This window comes from Arachis ipaensis, chromosome B3 (genome assembly GCF_059453495.1).
Source record: "Arachis ipaensis isolate K30076 ecotype BB chromosome B3, ASM5945349v1, whole genome shotgun sequence".
Classification (NCBI taxonomy): Eukaryota; Viridiplantae; Streptophyta; class Magnoliopsida; order Fabales; family Fabaceae; genus Arachis; species Arachis ipaensis.
Genome location: NC_142438.1, coordinates 111,532,230 through 111,548,302, shown reverse-complemented (window position 1 = coordinate 111,548,302; position 16,073 = coordinate 111,532,230). Strand labels below are relative to the sequence as shown.

The window sequence follows — 16,073 nt, the reverse complement described above, 5'->3', positions numbered from 1 at the left end:
CGACGTCGGTTAGCCTCTGAGGGTGGTAAAGTGATTGTTATCGATTCACCAGTCTCATCTGAAGGCGAATCTGAACCACCATCTGAGAGCGAGACAAGCTCCTTTACTACTGATCCAGTTGATTCACGTGCAGGTAACATGGTAGAACCTAGGAGAATTACTCTCTAGGAAGCTGGAGTCCCAGATTTCACACTGCAACCTTATCAAGTACATCATCCAAATCTGGCTGCAGATTTTGAATTGAAAACTGCACTAATCTACTTGATGCCCAAGTTTCATGGCTTACCTGCTCAAGAGCCTATTAAGCACCTTAGGGATTTTCAGACAGCCTGTTCTACTGTCAGGCGTAATGGTGCAGATGAAACTTCTATTCTGTTAACTGCCTTCCCGTTTTCTCTTGAGGGAAAGGCAAGGGAGTAGTACTACTCCAAACCTGAAGTGATTGTTACCAACTAGGATACACTTAGGAGAGAATTTTTGGAAAAATACCTCCCAGCTGAAGTCACAGATAGACTGAGAAAAGAGATCTCTTGCATTGTTCAGAGTGACTCGGAGACTCTCTATGAATACTGGGAGCGTTTTACGAACCTTCTAGACACATGCCCCCATCACATGATTGACAGACTAGTGCTGATCAGCTACTTCACTCAAGGCATGAACCCCCAGGATAAGACTACACTGGATGGTGCTAGTAATGGTTCTATGAAAAAGTACAGAACCGCAGATGAAGCATGGCAACTGATCAGCGACTTAGCTGAGTCCACTAGGAATCACAGGCAGAGGCACAGCCACTCAAAAGTTGTTGCAGAGGTTTTCTCTAGCATTGAGACTACTGCTCTTACACAGAGTATATATGAAATGACCAACCTACTGAAGCAAATGCAGTTGAACCAACAACAACAAGCTCAACCTCACCCACCACAATAGAGCCAACAGTTAGTTTCCCAAAGAGTATGCGGGATCTGTGCTGATTATAGTCATTATACTGATGAATGTCCACAGCTCCAACAGGAAGACAACACTGTGGCAGCTACTCATAACTTCTATGACCGCCCGAATCAAGGATACAATCAACAAGGCGGCAAATACAACCAAGGTGGAAACCATAACCAAGGATGGCAGGATAACTCCAACCAAGGTTGGAGAGATAATTCTAACCATAATTGGAGGGACAACTATAACAGAGGAGGCAGAGATAACAATGGAAACCAGAGGTGGAATAACAACAACAGACAGCAGAATCAGAACCAGCCTTACAGAGTACCTCACCTAAGACAATCTCAAGGATTCCAGCACAACCAACAACAGGTTCCTCAGATCGCTTATTCCAATTCCTCATCAAATGACGAGATGCTCCGTTCTCTTGCACAAGGACAACAAGGCATGCAGACACAGCTGAACTCTACTTTAAATGGTCTGACTGCTACTTTACAAGCTCTCGTCTCCTGGTTAGATTCATCACATAATTCCACCAATCAACCTTCAAACTCCAGTGGAATTCCTTCTCAACCCCTACTTAATCCCAAAGGTGGCATCAATGCCATCACTTTGAGGTCTGGAACCACATTACAAGAGAGGAACCAGGAGGAGCCAAGCCTACCAGAACACGTCCCAGCTGAGGATGTAGTGGAAGTGGAAGATGCTGAAGAAGAAGAGGACGTACAAAACATAGTTGAAGAAGAAGCAGCTCAACCACAGAACAAAACACCAAAGGATGCAGAAGTTGCAAGTAACGCCCTTCCTATCCCATTCCCACAACTCGCAAGGAAGCCCAGAAAGCAGATGGAACTTGATCCCAAAATGGTAGAAATATTCAAAAAGGTTGAGGTAACTATTCCCCTTTTTTATGTTATTCAGCAGGTACCTAAATATGCAAAGTTTCTAAAAGATTTATGCATACATAAAGATAAAATTAATGAATTAGAAACTATTCCTTTAGGTAGTTCTATATCTGCTTTAATGGGAGGTATACCCGAAAAATGTAGTGATCCAAGTCCATGTATGGTTAACTGTACCATTGGAGGTGTGATATTTTCTAACTGTATGTGTGATTTAGGAGCATGTGTTAGTATAATGCCATTGTCTATATATGATACTTTGAGGCTCCCTCCCTTAAAAAGGTCGGCAGCTCATTTTGTGTTAGCAGATAAAAGTATTATTACAGTAGTTGGAATTGCTGAAGATGTATTAGTGAGCATTAAGGGGTTCACATTTCCTATTGACTTCTATATCCTGGAAATGCCCCCTAATGACTCAAGAAGACCATCATCAATCCTGCTTGGAAGACCATTCCTGAAAACTTCAAAGTTCAAGCTGGATGCATTCTCAGGAACTTACTCCTTTGAGATAGATGGCAGAACAGTAAAATTCAGTTTAAATGAAGCTATGAAGTGATGAGCGGATAATTTATACGCTTTTTGGCAGTGTTTTTACATAGTTTTTTGTATGATTTGATTAGTTTTTAGTATATTTTTATTAGTTTTTAAATAAAAATCACATTTCTGGACTTTACTATGATTTTGTGTGTTTTTCTATGATTTTAGGTAATTTCTGGCTGAAATTGAGGGACCTAAGCAAAATCTGATTTAGAGGCTGAAAAAGGACTGCAGATGCTGTTGGATTCTAACCTCCCTGCACTCGAAATAGATTTTCTGGAGCTACATGAGTCCAAATGGTGCACTCTCAATTTCGTTGGAAAGTAGACATCCAGGGATTTCCAGAAATATATAATATTCTATACTTTGCTCAAGTTTAGACGATGCAAACTAGCGTTCAACGCCAGTTCTCTGCCCTATTCTGGCGTTAAACGCCAGAAACAGGTTACAAGTTGGAGTTAAACGCCCAAAACAGGTTACAACCTGGTGTTTAACTCCAGAAACAGCCTAGGCACATGTAAAGCTCAAGTCTCAGCCCCAGCACACACCAAGTGGGCCCCGGAAATGGATTTCTGCACTATCTATCATAGTTTACTCATTTTCTGTAAACCTAGGTTACTAGTTTAGTATTTAAACAACTTTTAGAGATTTATTTTGTACCTCATGACATTTTACACGTTTCATATTGTATTTCTAACGGCATGAGTCTCTAAACCCCATGGTTGGGGTGAGGAGCTCTGCTGTGTTTCGATGAATTAATGCAATTACTACAGTTTTCCATTCAATCATGCTTGTCTCTATTCTAAGATATTCACTCGCACTTCATCCTGATGAATGTGATGATCCGTGACACTTATCACCATTCTCAACCTATGAACGCGTGCCTGACAACCACTTCCGTTCTACCTTAGATTGAGTGTATATCTCTTAGCCTCTTGGTTCATGATCAGAGTCTTCGTGGTATAGGCTAGGACTATTGGCGGCCATTCCTGAGATCCGGAAAGTCTAAACCTTGTCTGTGGTATTCCGAGTAGGATCTGGGAGGGGATGACTGTGACAAGCTTCAAACTCACGAGTGCTAGGCGTAGTGACAGACGCAAAAGGATCAATGGATCCTATTCCAACATGAGTGAGAACCGACAGATGATTAGCCATGCGGTGACAGCGCATTTGGACCATTTTCACTGAGAGGGGGGATGGTAGCCATTGACAACGGTGATCCACCAACATACAGCTTGCCATGGAAGGAGCCTTGCGTGCGTGAAGAAGAAGACAGTAGGAAAGCAGAGATTCGAAAGACAGAGCATCTCCAAATCCTCAATCTGTTCTCCATTATTGCATAACAAGTATTATTTAATTTACGCTTTTTACCCTTCATAAATATAACCACCCTTATCATTGATTTCCTGACTAAGAATTTCAAAATAACCATAGCTTGCTTCAAGCCCGACAATCTCCGTGGGATTGACCCTTACTCGCGTAAGGTATTACTTGGACGACCCAGTGCACTCGCTGGTTAGTGGTACGAGTTGTGAAAAGTGTGATTTACAATTCGTGCACCAAGTTTTTGGCGCCGTTGCCGGGGATTGTTCGAGTTTGAACAACTGACGGTTCATCTTGTTGCTTAGATTAGGAAAATTTTGTCTTTTGGGTCAGAGTCTTTTATTTTCTTTTCAAAAATTTTCCAAAAATTTATTACTTTTCTTTATTAATCTTTAGAGTTTTCTGTTTGAGTCTAGTTGTATGTTTTAAGTTTGGTATCCTTTGTGTTTTTGTCATTCAAAAAAAATAGTTTTTCTCTGTTTAATCCTTGCATTTGTTGAATGTGTCTATGTTCTTGTGAATAGTTGCTCCTTTGAGTCTTTCTTTCTAAAATCTTTTCAAAAATAATTTTTCTTTGATTATGTTCTTAAGTCTTTTGAGTCTTTGAATTTTTGTTCTTCGTGTTCTTGTGAATCTTCAAGGTGTTCTTGAGTCTTTCTTGCGTTTTGATCTTAAAATTTTTATGTTTGGTGTTCCTTGGTGTTTTTCCACCAAATTTTCGAAAATAAGGAGCATTAGATCTAAAAATTTTAAGTTTTGTGTCTTTTTATTGTTTTTCTCTTTCCTCATTGAATTCAAAAATATCTTTTTCCTTTATTTTAATTGATTTTTTGAATTTTCCTTTTAAAAATTCAGATTTTATTTTAAAAATTTTTATTTTATCTTATCTTAGTTTTAAAATTTCAAAATTCAAATCTTTTTCAAAAAATCATATCTTTTTCAAAATCTTATCTTATCTTATTTCAAATTTCAAATTTCAACTTCCAAAATTTAAAATTCAAATTTCAAAATTCAAAATTCAAAATTTAATTTTCAAATTTCAATTTTCAAATCTTTCCAAAATTTAAATCTTTTTTAAATCCTTATCTTATATTGTTGACTTTTTCGAAAATTCAAAATTCAATTTTCAAATTTCAATTTTCAAATTTCAAATTTCAAATTTCAAATTTCAAAATTAATTTTCAAATTTAAAATTTAAATTTCAAAATTTTTTAATTTAAATTCCTTATCTTCTCTTACCTAGCTTATCTTATATTTTCTAATCTCAAATCTTAAAATCAAATCTTTTTCATATCTTTTATTTTATTTTATTTTCTTACAAGTATCTTTAATTTTAAGACATATCTTTTTCAAAACTTCTTAACCAATTTCTCTCTCTTCATTTTTTTCGAAAATCCTCACCCACATCTTTTTCAAATCTTTTTAATTAATTAATTTAGTTTTTAATTTTCTTTTATTTCTTTTTCTTCAAATTTTTGAAATTATAGTCAATTTTTCATTTATTTTATTTTAATTTATTTTCGGTTTTCAAAAATAAAAAAATAAAAAAATAAAAAAATAAATATTTTATTTGCAATCCGCATCATCTCCCTTTCTCCATCATGGACCTAAGTGGAAATGAACAGTCCAGAAGGACTCTGGGGTCATATACTAACCTCATTACTACTGCATATAGGAGTAGCATCTGTATACCTTCCATCAAAGCAAGCAGTTTTGAGCTAAATCCTCAGCTCATTGTCATGGTGCAGCAAAATTGCCAGTATTTCGGTCTTCCACAGGAAGAACCTACTAAGTTTCTGGCGCAGTTCTTGCAAATTGATGACACAGTGCGTGACAAGGAGGTAGATCAAGACGTATACAGGCTGTTGCTGTTTCCGTTTGCTGTAAAAGATCAAGCTAAGAGGTGGTTAAATAACCAACCCACAGCAAGCATAAGAACATGGAAACAGTTATCAGACAAATTTCTGAATCAATATTTCCCTCCAAAAAGGATGACACAGCTAAGGCTGGACATCCAAGACTTTAAACAAGAGGATGATGAATCCCTTTATAACGCCTGAGAGAGGTACAGATGGATGCTAAAGAAATGCCCCTCTAAAATATTTTCAGAATGGGTGCAGTTAGATATCTTCTACTACGGGCTTACATAAAAAGCTCAGGTATCTCTAGACCACTCAGCTGGTGGATCTATACACATGAGAAAGACTATTGAAGAGGCTCAAGAGCTTATCGATATAGTTGCTAGAAATCAGCATTTGTATATAAATAATGAGTCCTCCATGAAAGAAGAAGCGAAGGCAGTATCAACTGACTTTAGTCCTCAGGAACAAGTTGCTAAACTCAATCAGCAACTATCTTCTATAACAAGGCAGTTAGCAGAAGTTAAGAAGATGCTACAAGAAACCAAAAATGCTAACAAGGATATGGAATCACAATTAAACAAGACAAAATAGCAATTATCAAAACAGATAACAGAGGAGTGCCAAGCAGTTCAATTAAGAAGTGGAAAAACATTAAATACCTCAACTCAAAGCAGTAGAAAGCTAGAAAAGAACAGCTGACAGAGGATGAGCAACCTGCTACCCAAAATCCCTCTAAGGACAGTAAGAGCCTAGAGAGGAATAAGTCTGGCGTTCAAACGCCAGAAAAGGGTGAGAATCTGGCATTCAAACGCCAGCGAGGGATCAGACACCTGCAAGTGCTGATAATAACTCCCTCAAGAAGGCTTCTCAACCTGCCTCTGTAGGAAATAAACCTACAACAACTAAGGTTGAAGAATATAAAGCCAAAATGCCTTATCCTCAGAAACTCCGCCAAGCGGAGCAGGATAAGTAATTTTCCCGCTTTGCAGACTATCTCAGGACTCTTGAAATAAAGATTCCATTTGCAGAGGCACTTGAGCAAATACCCTCTTATGCCAAGTTCATGAAAGAGATCTTGAGTCATAAGAAGGATTGGAGAGAAACTGAAAGAGTTCTCCTCATTGAAGAATGCAGTGCAGTCATTCTGAAAAGCTTCCCAGAAAAGCTTAAAGATCCCAGGAGCTTTATGATACCATGCATATTAGAGGGAAATTGCACCAAGACAGCTTTATGTGATCTTGGGGCAAGCATCAACCTAATACATGCATCCACTATCAGAAAGCTTGGTTTAACTGAAGAAGTCAAACCACCCCGGATATGTCTCCAACTTGCTGATGGCTCCATTAAATACCCATCAGGCATAATTGAGGACACGATTGTCAAGGTTGGGCCATTTGCCTTCCCTACTGACTTTGTAGTGCTGGAAATGGAGGAGCACAAGAGTGCAACTCTCATTCTAGGAAGACCATTCCTAGCAACTGGACGAACCCTCATTGACGTCCAAAAAGGGGAGATAACCCTGAGAGTCAATGAGGATGAGTTTAAGTTGAATGTTGTCAAAGCTATGCAACATCCAGACACATCAGAAGACTGCATGAGCGTTGATATTATTGACTCCCTGGTGGAAGAGGTCAATATGACTGAGAGTCTCGAATCAGAGCTAGAGGACATTTTTAAAGATGTTCAGCCTGATCTGGAGGAACCAGAGGAAATAAAAGAACCTCTGAAAACACCTTAGGAAGAGGAGAAACCTCCTAAACCCGAGCTCAAACCACTACCACCATCCCTAAAATATGCATTTCTGGGAGAAGGTGACACTTTTCCTGTAATCATAAGCTCTGCTTTAGAGTCACAGGAAGAGAAAGCACTAATTCAGGTGCTAAGGACACACAAGACAGCTCTTGGGTGGTCCATAAGTGATCTTAAGGGTATTAGCCCAACCAGATGCATGCACAAGATCCTATTGGAGGATGATGCTAAGCCAGTGGTTCAACCACAGAGGCGGCTAAATCCCGCCATGAAGGAGGTGGTGCAGAAAGAGGTCACTAAGTTACTAGAGGCTGAGATTATTTATCCTATTTCTGATAGCCCCTGGGTGAGCCCTGTCCATGTTGTCCCTAAGAAGGGAGGTATGACAATGGTTCATAATGAAAAAAATGAACTGGTTCCTACAAGAATAGTTACAGGGTGGCGTATGTGTATTGACTACAGAAGGCTCAATACAGCCACCAGGAAGGATCACATCCCTTTACCATTCATAGACCAGATGCTAGAAAGACTAGCAAGTCATGAATACTACTGCTTTTTGGATGACTATTCAGGTTACAACCAAATTGCAGTAGATCCTCAGGACCAAGAGAAAACAACATTCACATGTCCATCTGGAGTATTTGCATACAGAAGAATGCCTTTTGGTCTGTGTAATGCACCTGCAACCTTTCAGAGGTGCATGCTCTCTATCTTCTCTGATATGGTAGAGAAATTTCTGAAAGTCTTCATGGATGACTTTTCAGTATTTGGAGACTCATTTAGCTCCTGTCTTAACCATCTAGCACTTGTTCTGAAAAGATGCCAAGAGACTAACCTGGTTTTAAATTGGGAAAAATGTCACTTTATGGTGACTGAAGGAATTGTCCTTGGGCATAAAATTTCGAACAAGGGAATAGAGGTGGATCAAGCTAAGGTAGAGGTAATTGAAAAATTACCACCACCCACTAATGTTAAGGCAATCAGAAGCTTTCTGGGGCATGCAGGATTCTATAGGAGGTTTATAAAGGATTTTTCAAAAATCGTAAAACCTCTGAGCAATCTGCTAGCTGCTGATATGCCATTTGTGTTTGACACAGAGTGTCTGCAGGCGTTTGAAACTCTGAAAGCTAAGCTGGTCACAGCACCAGTTATTTCTGCACCAGATTGGACATTACCTTTAGAACTAATGTGTGATGCCAGTGACTATGCCATTAGTGCAGTATTGGGACAGAGGCATAACAAGCTTCTGCATGTCATTTATTATGCTAGCCGTGTTTTAAATGATGCCCAGAAAAATTACACAACCACAGAAAAAGAGCTGCTTGCAGTGGTTTATGCCATTGACAAGTTTAGATCATACTTAGTAGGATCAAAAGTGATTGTGTACACTGACCATGCTGCTCTTAAATATCTACTCACAAAGCAGGATTCAAAGCCCAGGCTCATAAGATGGGTGTTACTTCTGCAAGAGTTTGATATAGAAATAAGAGACAGAAAAGGGACAAAGAATCAAGTAGCTGATCACCTGTCTCGGATAGAACCAGTAGCAGGAGCATCTCTCCCTCCTACTGAGATCTCTGAAACCTTTCCGGATGAGCAATTGTTTGCTATTCAGGAAGCTCTGTGGTTTGCAGACATTGCAAACTATAAGACTCAAGGTTCTCCTTCTGTAACCATGGAGAGGAAGCATGAAAAGCTTCTCTCAATACAGAGTCAAACAAAACCCCCACATTCAAACTCTAAGTTTGGTTTTGGGAGGCCACAACCAAACTCTAAGTTTGGTGTTGAGAGACCCCAACCCTATTCTGATTATCTGTGAGGCTCCATGAGAGATCACTGTCAAGCTATTGACATTAAAGAAGTGCTTGTTGGGAGCCAACCTAATGTTATTTAATTATATCTATTTATTTTCCATTGCTATTTTATGTTTTCTTTAGGTTGATGATAATGTGAAGTTACAAAAACAACTGAAAAATAAAAAACAGAATGAAAAACAACATTAAAAATAGCTCACCCTAGAGGAAGAGCTTACTGGCGTTTAAACGCCAGTAAGAAGCATCAGACTGGCGTTTAACGCCAGATAGAAGTATCAAGCTGGCGTTAAATGCCAGAAATAAGCACCAGACTGGCGTTTAACGCCAGAACAGAGCATCAAGTTGGCGTTTAATGCCAAGAAAGGGAGAAAAGTTGGCGTTTAACGCCAGAAACAAGCAGCAGTCTGGCGTTAAACGCCAGGATTGCACACTAAGGGCATTTTTGCACGCCTCAATGGAGCAGGGATGATACGTCCTTGACTCCTCAGGATCTGTGGACCCCACAGGATCCCACCTGCCACACCTTTTCATACACACTTCCCCCACCCTTGGCAGAACCCACCACACATCTCTATCTCCTCCTTTCCTCCTTCTTTTGCTCGAGGACGAGCAAACATTTTAAGTTTGGTGTGGAAAAAGTATTGCTTTTTTTTTGTTTTTCCATAACCACTAATGCCTCAAGGGATGCACTTTCCTCCACAAAACTATTGGGAGTAGATTAACACCTCCCTAGGAGAATTAAGTTCCAACATAGGACAACTAAGGGTGGAGCACCAAGAGCATTCCATCCTCCTCCATGAAATTAGAAAAGATCAAAGAGCTATGAGGGAGGAGCAACAAAGGCAAGGAAGAGACATAGAGGAGCTCAAGAGCACTATTGGTTCTTCAAAAGGAAGAAAGACGCCACCCTCACTAAGGTGGACCCGTTCCTTAATCTCCTTGTCTATTTATTTTTTCTGTTTTCATTCTCTATGCTTTATTTATGTTTGTGTCTTCATTACATGATCATTAGTATCTAGTGTCTATGTCTTAAAGCTATGAATGTCCTATGAATCCATCACCTTTCTTAAATGAAAAATGTTTTAATTACAAAAGAACAAGAAGTACATGATTTCGAATTCATCCTTGAAACTAGTTTAATTATTTTGATGTGGTGACAATACTTTTTGTTTTCTAAATGAATGCTTGAACAGTGCATATGTCTTTTGAATTTGTTGTTTATGAATGTTAAAATTGTTGGCTCTTGAAAGAATGATGAAAAGGAGACATGTTATTTGATAATCTGAAAAATCATAAAAATGATTCTTGAAGCAAGAAAAAGCAGTGAATACAAAAGCTTGCGGAAAAAAAAGAAAAGAAAATGGCAAAAAAAAAGAGAGAAAAAAAAGCAAGCAGAAAAAGCCAAAAGCTCTTTAAACCAAAAGGCAAGAGAAAAAAAAAGCCAATAGCCCTTAAAACCAAAAGGCAAGGTGATGAGTGGATAATTTATACGCTTTTTGGCATTGTTTTTAGTATGTTTTTAGTAGGATCTAGTTACTTTTAGGGATGTTTTCATTAGTTTTTATGTTAAATTCACATTTCTGGACTTTACTATGAGTTTGTGTGTTTTTCTGTGATTTCAGGTATTTTCTGGCTGAAATTGAGGGACTTGAGCAAAAATCAGATTCAGAGGTTGAAGAAGGACTGCTGATGCTGTTGGATTCTGACCTCCCTTCACTCAAAGTGAATTTTCTGGAGCTACAGAACTCGAAATAGCGCTCTTCCAATTGCGTTGGAAAGTAGACATCCAGGGCTTTCCAGCAATATATAATAGTCCATACTTTGGCCAAGAATAGACGACGTAAACTGGCGTTCAACGCCAGTTCTCTGCCCAATTCTGGCGTCCAGCGCCAGAAAAGGATCCAAAACCAGAGTTGAACGCCCAAACTGGCACAAAAGCTGGCGTTCAACTCCAAGGAGGACCTCTACACGTGCAACACTCAAATCTCAGCCCAAGCACACACCAAGTGGGCCCCGAAAGTGGATTTATGCATCAATTACTTACTTCTATAAACCCTAGTAGCTAGTTTATTATAAATAGGACATTTCACTATTGTATTTGACATCCTGGATTGTATTTTGATCCTGTGATCACGTTTTGGGGGCTAGCCTCTCGGCCATGCCTGGACCTTTCACTTATGTAATTTTAACAGTAGAGTTTCTACACTCCATAGATTAAGGTGTGGAGCTCTGCTGTTCCTCAAAGATTAATGCAAAGTACTACTGTTTTCTATTCAATTCATCTTATTTCGCTTCTAAGATATTCATTCGCACTTCAACCTGAATGTGATGCACGTGACAATCATCATCATTCCCTATGAACGCGTGCCTGACAACCACTTCTGTTCTACATTAGATTGAATGAGTATCTCTTAGATCTCTTAATCGGAATCTTCGTGGTGTAAGCTAGAATGATGGCGGCATTCAAGAGAATCCGGAAGGTCTAAACCTTGTCTGTGGTATTCCGAGTAGGATTCAATGATTGAATGACTGTGACGAGCTTCAAACTCGCGATTGCTGGGCGTAGTGACAGACGCAAAAGGATAGTAAATCCTATTCCAGCATGATCGAAAACCGACAGATGAATAGCCATGCCGTGACAGGGTGCGTTGACCATTTTCACTGAGAGGATAAGATGAAACCATTGACAAGGGTGATGCCTCCAGACGATTAGCCGTGCCATGACAGGGCATTTGGATCATTTTCCCGAGAGAAGACTGAAAGTAGCCATTGACAATGGTGATGTATCACATAAAGCCAGCCATGGAAAGGAGTAAGACTGATTGGATGAAGATAGCAGGAAAGCAGAGGTTCAGAGGAACGAAAGCATCTCTATTCGCTTATCTGAAATTCTCACCAATGATTTACATAAGTATTTCTATCCCTATTTTATTATATTATTTTCGAAAACACCATAACCATTTGATATCCGCCTGACTGAGATTTACAAGGTGACCATAGCTTGCTTCATACCAACAATCTCCGTGGGATTCGACCCTTACTCACGTAAGGTATTACTTGGACGACCCAGTGCACTTGCTGGTTAGTTGTGCGAAGTTGTGAACCAGGGTATTGGCATCATGTTTTTGGCGCCATTACCAGGGAAAGAAAGAGCGATGAATTTTACATAATCAAAGTGTAATCACGATTCCGCGCACCAAGTTTTTGGCGCCGTTGCCGGGGATTGTTTTAGTTTGGACAACTGACGGCTCATCTTGTTGCTCAGATTGGGTAACTTTCTTTTCGTTTTCTTTTCAAAAATTTTTCAAAAATATTTCAAAAAAAAAATTTGTGTTTTCGAAAAAAAAAAATTTATTCAAAATTTTTAAGAATGAATTCTAGTGTTTCATGAAGCATGTGAAGCCTGGCTGGCTGTAAAGCCATGTCTAAATTCTTTTGGACTGAGGCTTCCAACCATCAGCTGTTATACAACTGTAGGGTATGTCAGGCATGTCATGTCTGAATTACATGCTGAAGCTTGGCTGGCCATTGGCCATGTCTAGTGTTTTGGACCGGAGCTTTCATTGAAAGCTTGGCTGGCTAGTGAGCCATGTCTAATTCCTGGACTGAAGCTTTAGACTAAGAATGCAAGATTCCTGGAATTCATATTAAAAATTTTGGAATCCTTATTTTCCTTTTTCAATTAATTTTCGAAAAATACCAAAAAAATTAGAAAATCATACAAATCAAAAATATTTTTGTATTTCTTGTTTGTGTCTTGAGTCATATCATAAGTTTGGTATCACTTGCATATGCATCTTGCATTTTTCAAAAATATCATGCATTCATAGTGTTCTTCATGATCTTCAAGTTGTTCTTGGTAAGTCTTCTTGTTTGATCTTGATGTTTTCATGTTTTGTGTCTTTTCTTGTTTTACATGTGCATTTTTCGTTTCTTAGAGTCTAAACATGAAAGATTTCTAAGTTTGGTGTCTTACATGTTTTCTTTGCATCAAAAATTTTTCAAAAATATGTTCTTGATGTTCATCATGACATTCAAAGTGTTCCTGGTGTTCATCATGACATTCATAACATTCTTGCATGCATTCATTGTTTTGATCTAAAATTCTCATGCATTGCATCATTTTTCTTGTTTTTCTCTCTCTTCATAAAAAATTTCAAAAATAAAAAAAAATATCTTTCCCTTTTTCTCTCTCATCAAATTCGAAAATTTGAGTTGACTTTTTCAAAATTTTTTAAAATCAAGTTGTTTCTTATGAGTCAAATCAAATTTTTAATTTGAGAATCTTATCTTTTTCAAAATCTTTTTCAAAAATCAAATCTTTTTCAAACTTCTTAGTTATTTTCGAAAATTCTAAAAATATTTTTCAAAAACCTTTTTCTTAATTTTATATCAAATTTTTGAAAATAACAATAACAATTAATGTTTTGATTCAAAAATTTCAAGTTTGTTACTTGCTTGTTAAGAAAGATTCAAACTTTGAGTTCTAGAATCATATCTTGTGATTTCTTGTGAATCAAGTCATTAATTGTGATTTTAAAAATCAAATCTTTTTCAAAACTAATTTTAATCATATCTTTTCAAAATATCTTCTTATCTTATCTTTTTCAAAAATTTGATTTCAAAATATCTTTTCTAACTTCCTAACTTCTTATCTTTTCAAAATTTGTTTCAACTAACTAACTAACTTTTTGTTTGTTTCTTATCTTTTTCAAAACTACCTAACTAACTCTCTCTCTCTCATTTTCGAAAATCCCTTCCTTCTTTTTCAAAATTTCTTTTTAATTAACTATTATTTTAATTTTTAAATCTTAATTTTCGATAAACTACTAACATTTTAAAAAAAAAACTATTTTCAAAAATCACTAACTCTTTTTCAAAATTTATTTTCGGAAATTCCTTCTCTTTCATCTCCTTCTATTTATTTATTCATTCACTAACATCTCATCTCACATCTCTTCCCTCCTCACAGTTGTGTTTCTTTCTTTACATCACATTATTTGTCTTCTTCTTTTCTTCTACTAACACAAGGACCTCTATACTGTGGTATAAAGGATCCATATTATTATTATTATTTTTTTTTCTGTGCCCTCTTCTTTGTCATATGAGCAGGAGCAAGGACAAGAATATTCTTGTTGAAGCAGATCCAGAACCTGAAAGGACTCTGAAGAGAAAACTAAGAGAAGCTAAATTACAACAATCCAGAGATAACCTTTCAAAAATTTTCGAACAGGAAAAGGAGATGGCAGCCGAAAATAATAAATGCAAGGAGGATGCTTGATGACTTTACTGCACCTAATTCCAATTTACATGGAAGAAGCATCTCCATTCCTGCCATTGGAGCAAACAACTTTGAGCTGAAACCTCAATTAGTTTCTCTGATGCAGCAGAACTGCAAGTTTCATGGACTTCCATCTGAAGATCCTTTTCAGTTCTTAACTGAATTCTTGCAGATATGTGATACTGTTAAGACTAATGGAGTAGATCCTGAAGTCTACAGGTTCATGCTTTTCCCATTTGCTGTAAGAGACAGAGCTAGAATATGGTTGGACTCTCAACCTAAGGATAGCTTGAACTCTTAGGATAAGCTGGTCAAGGCTTTCCTAGCCAAGTTCTTTCCTCCTCAAAAGCTGAGCAAGCTTAGAGTGGATGTTCAAACCTTCAGACAAAAAGAAGGTGAATCCCTTTATGAAGCTTGGGAGAGATACAAAGGACTGACCAAAAAGTGTCCTTCTGACATGCTTTCAGAATGGACCATCCTGGATATATTCTATGATGGTCTGTCTGAGTTATCTAAGATGTCATTGGACACTTCTGCAGGTGGATCCATTCACCTAAAGAAAACGCCTGCAGAAGCTCAAGAACTCATTGACATGGTTGCAAATAACCAGTTCATGTACACTTCTGAAAGGAATCCTGTGAACAATGGGACGCCTATGAAGAAGGGAGTTCTTGAGATTGACACTCTGAATGCCATATTGGCTCAGAATAAAATATTGACTCAGCAAGTCAATATGATCTCTCAGAGTCTGAATAGAATGCAAGCTACATCCAACAGTACTCAAGAGGCTTCTTATGAAGAAGAAGCTTATGATCCTGAAAATCCTGCAATAGCAGAGGTGAATTACTTAGGTGAACCTTATGGAAACACCTATAACTCATCATGGAGAAATCATCCAAATTTCTCATGGAAGGATCAAAAGCCTCAACAAGGCTTTAATAATGGTGGAAGAAACAGGTTTAACAATAATAAACCTTTTCCATCATCCACTTAGCAACAGACAGAGAACTCTGAACAAAATACTTCTAATTTAGCAAACTTAGTCTCTGATCTATCTAAGGCCACTGTAAGTTTCATGAATGAAACAAGGTCTTCCATTAGAAATCTGGAAGCACAAGTGGGCCAGCTGAGTAAAAGGATCACTGAAATCCCTCCTAGTACTCTCCCAAGCAATACAGAAGAGAATCCAAAAGGAGAGTGCAAGGCCATTGACATAAGCACCATGGCCGAACCTATAAGGGAAGGAGAGGATGTGAATCCCAAGGAGGAAGACCTCCTGGGACGTCCAGTGATCAATAAGGAGCTTCCCTCTGAGGAACCAAAAGAATCTGAGACTCATCTAGAGACCATAGAGATTCCATTGAACCTCCTTATGCCATTCATGAGCTCTGATGAGTATTCCTCTTCTGAAGAGAATGAGGATGTTACTGAAGTGCAAGCTGCCAAGTTCCTTGGTGCAATCATGAAGCTGAACGCCAAATTATTTGGTTTTGATACTTGGGAAGTTGAACCTCCCTTATTCATCAATGAACTAAGTGATCTGGATCAACTGACATTGCCTCAGAAGAGACAGGAACCTGGAAAGTTTATAATACCTTGTACCATAGGCACCATGATCTTTAAGGCTCTGTGTGACCTTGGTTCAGGGATAAACCTCATGCCCCTCTCT

General features: G+C 38.1%; 2 non-coding genes across 2 annotated transcripts; both read right to left on the bottom strand.

Annotated features, from left to right (window-relative positions):
* Positions 1-510: 510 nt before the first annotated feature.
* Positions 511-618, bottom strand: LOC148572049 (small nucleolar RNA R71). The gene has a single exon (XR_015907910.1). It is a non-coding gene; the product is annotated as a small nucleolar RNA R71 (small nucleolar RNA).
* Positions 619-14,759: 14,141 nt separating this feature from the next.
* On the bottom strand, positions 14,760-14,867 carry LOC148572048 (small nucleolar RNA R71). Its single transcript, XR_015880511.1, has one exon. It is a non-coding gene; the product is annotated as a small nucleolar RNA R71 (small nucleolar RNA).
* Between the last annotated feature and the right edge of the window lie 1,206 nt (positions 14,868-16,073).